The sequence below is a fragment of the Suricata suricatta genome, chromosome 9 (assembly GCF_006229205.1).
Source record: "Suricata suricatta isolate VVHF042 chromosome 9, meerkat_22Aug2017_6uvM2_HiC, whole genome shotgun sequence".
Lineage (NCBI taxonomy): Eukaryota > Metazoa > Chordata > Mammalia > Carnivora > Herpestidae > Suricata > Suricata suricatta.
In genome coordinates, this window is record NC_043708.1 from 42,763,692 (window position 1) to 42,769,691 (window position 6,000).

The 6,000-nt window shown below is 39.4% G+C and overlaps 1 protein-coding gene across 9 annotated transcripts in view; it reads right to left on the reverse strand.

Annotated features, from left to right (window-relative positions):
• Positions 1 to 6,000, reverse strand: part of FBXO34 (F-box protein 34) — a 90,329-nt gene that overhangs the window by 64,387 nt on the left and 19,942 nt on the right. The window contains exon 1 of one of the 9 annotated variants that reach the window (XM_029950449.1): positions 1,708 to 1,733. The exons of the other annotated variants lie outside the window; for them this stretch is intronic. The gene's annotated coding sequence lies outside the window, so the exon portion shown is untranslated. Of the gene's footprint in view, positions 1 to 1,707; positions 1,734 to 6,000 lie in introns of those variants that run through there. 9 annotated transcript variants of the gene reach the window in all.

A 6,000-nucleotide genomic window follows, 5' to 3' on the forward strand; every position in this document is an offset into this window, starting at 1 on the left:
TCTTTGGGGCTCAGAAGGGCTGTTCTGCTATCAACAAAGTAGTAGCGAGAGAATACACCATCAACATTCACAAGCACATCCATGAAGTGGGTGTCAAGAAGAGTGCCCCTCAGGTACTCAAAGACATTCATAAATCTGTCATAAAGGAGATGTGCACATGGACACTAGGTTCAAAAGCTGTCTATGCAAAAGGAATAAGAAATGTTCTGCACCACATATGTGGGAAGTTGACCAAAAAACCTAATGAGGATAAAAAGTCACCAAACATGCTCTATATGTTAGTTACCCATGCACCTATCGCCCTCTGAAAAATCTAGACAATTCATGTGGGTGAGAACTAAATGCTGTCAATTAAAGGTATAAAACTGAAAAAATAAAATAAGTGAATAAGTACATTTAATTTCTATACTATTAGCTAGCCTAACATCATTTACATTTCCTATACAACCAAGCAGGGGCACAACAGATGGTCGTTATCCCGGGTCCAAATGTCTGATTCTAGCTGACAAAAAGAATTCCGAAAGTCATCTCCATTTGATGTTCTGTTATTCAAACCTAGAAGTTTAGCTGAAACTCTTGCCAGTAAACTGTTTTAAAGCCTCATGAAAGAAACTCATTTAAGTAACCAGAAATTGAAAGAAAAAAAAAAGAAAAAAGAAATGGTCTTTCATGGTTGTTCTCATTAGACTGTCTGCATGTTTCTCTGCAACCAACTTATCCTTCCTTGCTGCTGGAGCTACATCTACATCTTTCGGCCAGTCTGCTTGCTTGGTCCCTAGTTTCCCATGGCCACCTCTGCCACTCTGCCTTCCTAGTAATCCAGCCAGTTTTTCTTGTACTCCTAGAACTGACCTAATGGTCATCTTCTGCTATACTATCTATCAGCAGCCACAGAGGTTGGTGGGAAAGGGGGAAGAGTGGAACATGGGTACGTGTGACATGACTCATCTGTTCTAACCAGCTATTCCATAACCTGTTCTAAGACTGCACCTAGCTCACTCTGACAGATGTGTTCTTGGCCCAAACTAACCCTTTAGACTAGGTATGGTTTTCCTGGCCACCAGCCTTTTACCTAAAACTTTCTACTGAAGACAGAAGAGTCTCACAATTAATTACGGCCATACTTACAGAAAAGGAAATGGAAATTCAAATGTCTCTTCTATATCTGGCACTGTACTAGGTGCTTTCTCACTCAAGACCCACCAAAGGCCATTGATATTGATCTAGCCTTCATTTTACATGAGGAAATAGTGGAATTCCACTTCTGCAAATTTAAGAAGATAAAGCTAAGTGTACTAGATATTGCATAACATTAGTAAACAAAATTCTTTTTAATGCTGGCCCAACAGGGCTGCATTTCCTTATGTGAAGAGCAGTCTACTGCAGTGCCAAAGAATCTGGTTTACAACTTCTAATTAGCTATCAACTCCCTTTACAAATACTGTTTCACCAGGGCACCCGGGTAGCTTAGTCAGTTGAGCATCTCTGATTTTGGGTCAGGTCATGATCTCACGGTGTGTGGGATCAAGCCCCATGTTGGGCTCTGGGCTGACTACACAGAGCCTGCTTGGGATTCTCTCTCTCCTTCTCTGCCCCTCCCCCACTTGCTCACACTCCACCTCTCAAAATAAATAAGTAAAATAAGGGAGAAGGGGCTTAAAATATTTTTTTTAAAAATACTGTTTCATCAAAAAGAAAAGGCCATACCTTAAACAGTGACTGGCATTATATACCTGTATACAAAATACAAAAGATATTACAAAATAATAACCTTTGTATCTTCAGAATTACAAGAATACTTAGTATGCTCAACAGTGATACAACAGCTTAATAGAGGACATAAGAACATGTATAAACATAAACCACATGGATGTAATCATTAAAATGCAGACTTGTAAACTCTAAAGGAGTTTATTATTTCTTTAATAAATTACCACAAGAGGGATAAAAGAGATGTAGTGAGGAGGAACCTCTAAATTAAAAGGGATTTCAAAAGTCATTACCAATCAGCTGGAAGTTAGTGACCTTATCTGGATCCTGATTAAAACTACGACATTGAGCTTTCCAGTGGCAGAGTATGGAGGAGACGCTCAGAAAAGGCTCCTTGCAAGGGGAAAGAAAAGAAGGAAGAATAGGTCAGCCTCGGACCTCAGGTAGCTGAACAAGAAAATGTGTTTGGCATCTACCACATCTTTACATCTCGCAGTGACACATCTGTCCACGTGACCAATCTTTCTGTCAAGGTAACCATCTGCCATGTGACTGGTGGGACGGAGGGGAAGCTGACCAAGATGCATCCTCTCCCTATGCTGCCTTTTTGGCTACCCAGGATGTAACCTAGAAGTACAAGGAGCTGGGCATCACTGTCCTCCACATCAAACTCCAGGCCACAGGAGGAAATAGAACCAAGACCCCTGAACCTAGGGCCCAGTTACCCTCAGCACCCTTGCTCACTTAGGAATGAAGACCAGGAGGATTGAGGATGTTATCCCATTCCCTCCAAGAGCACCCACAGGAATGCGGGGGTTGCTGTGGTTGTGGTCTATGAACAGGATTCCTCAAAGTATTGTTTTCTGTTAATAAATTGCCTTTGTGTAAGCTTAAAAAACTATGACACTTGAAAAATAAATAAATGAAATAAACTAGGACATTTGAGACAACTGGAAGTTTGAACAATGGATATCTGATGATATGAAGGAGTGGGGGTAAACAAATATGTATTTTAGGAGTCCTTATCCTTTAAAGATAACACTAGACTACAAATGAAATGGTATCTGGGAATTGTCTGAAAATAAGAAAGGAGGTAAAAAAATAGATGAAAGAAAATTGAGCATTGAGCTGATAATTGTCAAAGCTAGGTGGCAGGTACATGGGGGTTTATTACATGGATTTCACCTACTTTTATGTGCTTGAAACTTTCTATAAGTTAAAATCAAGCACTTGGAAAATACAAATTATTTTCATGTAAATGAAGAAAAACAGGTCCTTTAAAAATGATACCACTTACTTGAATACATCTGGGTTTTAGACAATGTAAAGGAATTTAATGACACTAATATGGATTAAAATTAAGAAGCTAGGCAATCTAATTTTGTGTAAAGTAATGGCCATAGGTTATGGGGGGAAATGTGTTAAAAACCACATATTGATACATTTAGGGCTAAAATAGCACAATGTCTGGAATTTGGTTTAAAACTGTTTTTATTTTTTTTTTGTTTTATTTCTTTTTGATACAGAGAGAGACAGAGCATGAGAGGGGGAGGCGCAGAGAGAGAAGGAGACACAGAACCAGAAACAGGCTCCAGGTTCTGAGCTAGCTGTTAGCACAGAGCCTGATGCAGGGCTCGAACGCACGAACGTGAGATCGGACCTGAGCCGAAGTCGGAGGCTTAACCGACTGAGCCACCCAGGCGCCCCTTAAAATTGTTTTTAAATGGGGACAATAATAAACAACTATGGCAAAATGTTGAAACTATCTGGTAAATATATAGGGACTCACTGACTCTGTGTGCATCTGCATTTCAAAAAGTAAAAACAATAACAGGAACAATAATAGATTCCAAGGACTTCCTCCACTATGTGAGAGAGAAAAAACAAAAAACAAGATGACTAATTCAAACTAAAACCCCCTAGCTCAAATCAGGATCAAGTTTGGAGGGGGCAGGGAGGCAGAAACCACCACACGAGTTGTATTTAATTCACCTGAATTTCACAAACAGAGTGTAATGAGGATAATCTCACAGTGTTCCACACAATGGGGACACACTGGAAGAAAAAAAAATTCTTTCAAGAATTATTTCCTCCTGCGAGTCCTGCCCTAGACATTGATTTATAATGAAACTTTCAGCATTTTCTGAAATCCAAGAAGTAGGACTGTCAGTATGTTTTGCATGGGAACAAAGCTTCCCTAACATCCTGAGCACATATGATTCTGATTGTACAGAGGTTTCTGGGCATGAAAATAGTATTTTTTCATTCCTAGTTTTCTGGCTGTGCTCCAAGACTACTTTTCTTATCAAGTTATCTTCAGTAAGATCCTTTGGAGGTAGGGGAGGAGAACCTTTCAAAGACTTTTATGAAAACATTTGCACATACACATTTCAGCACTTCAAGTAATGACACCAAGTATTTTTTGAGGTTCTAAAGAGAAAAACAATCTAAAGTTACCCAATCATACCAAAATTTCAGCTGTGGGCAATCATCCCCATATCTAAATTGTATAATTATTATTGGCAAAGAGAGAAAAAAAATTAACACCTTCTGAGAATTTATTATATGCCAACTATTTAATATGTATTTTTAACTAAATCCTCATAACATCCCTAATAGGTATTATTATTGTCTAAATATCACAGCTGAGAAAAGTGGGCAGGCACTGAGAGGCTAAGTAACTTGTTAAGTAACCTAAGTGTAACCAAGTGGCAGAACCAGATTTGAACACAAGCACTCTGGCTCTAACCTCTGGGCTGCTTTCTGCTACACTACCCTATACCCTAAAACTTTTAACTCTAAAACACAGGAAAGATGATTATTTGAACATTTCTAGACTGTATATCATGGACTTTTCTCATAATCCTAATTATCTTTGAAATTTTACAATATTAAAAACATTAAAACTGGCAGATCCTTCTTTAATGAAATTAAACATGTCGAGAGAATTAGCAGCAGCTCTTTATAGGCATTAGCACCACCGACCAAGAATAATGGGCCCCCGAGCTGCCCACCCGAATGTGAAGCTCACCAGCTGACAGACAGACTTTGTGTAGGTACAGAGATCCCAATCAATTTTCTTTCTTTTCCTTCCTTCCTTTCTTTTCCTTCTTTCCTCTCTTCTCTCTCTCTTTCAAGTGACAGTGCACATGAGGGAGAGGGGCTAGGGAAAGGGAGAGAGAGAATCTCAAGTAGGCTCCATGCCCAGTGCAGACTTCACGGGTTGATCTCAGACTGTGAGATCATGCATGACCTGAGCCAAAATTAAGAGTCAGACACTTAACCCAACTGAGCCACCCAGGCGTCCCTACATCAATTTTATATTGTTTCATTCTTCCACTTAATTGGTTAAATCAGAATCAAACATCTGTAACTTAAGGAAACAAAAAGTTAAAGAAATGTGACAAAGGAAGGAACAGAATTCATAAAACAGAATAGATCTTGTAAAAAGCTTTATAATTAAGATCCTCAGAAACAGTCAAGATATTGCATTCATAAAGCAAAACACGATGCTGTGAAAAGGCAAAAAAGAATGAGAAAAAACTCTTGGAAATAAAATATCAATTTTAAAAAGCAATATAGAGGCACCTTGTTGACATTGGTTAAGCATCCAATTCTTGGTTTCAGCTCATGATCTCAGTTTGTAGGTTCAAGCCCAGTGTTAGGCTCCACACTAACAGTGCAGAGCCTGCTTGGGATCCTCCCTCTCTCTCTGCCCCTCTCCTGCTCATGCTCTGTCTCTCTCAAAATAAACAAACTCTAAATAAAAAGGCAATATAAAGTTTGAAGTTATAAAGATTAAATCTAGAAAGTAGACAAAAAATTATCAAAGGAGACACAGAATCGGCCCAGGAGATCAGCATCTGATTAAGAAGTCCAGAGGGGCACCTGGATGGCTCAGTGGGTTAAGCATCCAACTTCAGCTCAGGTCATGATCTTGCAGGTTGTGGGTTCAAGCCCCACGTCGGGCTCTGTGCTGACAGTTCAAAGCATGGAGCCTGCTTCAGATTCTGTATCTCCCCTTCTCTCTGCCGCTCCCCTGCTCATGCTCTCTCTGTTTCTCAATAATAAATGTTAAAAAATAAAAATATACTTTTTCCATGTTTTAGCTATTGTTGACATTGCTGCTATGAACATTGGGGTACATGTGCTCCTATGCCTCAGCATTTCTGTATCTCTTGGGTAAATCCCCAGCAGGGCTATTGCTGGTTCATAGGGGAGTTCTATGGATTGATGAGTGGATCAAGAAGATGTGGTATATATACACAATGGAGCACTACATGGCAATGA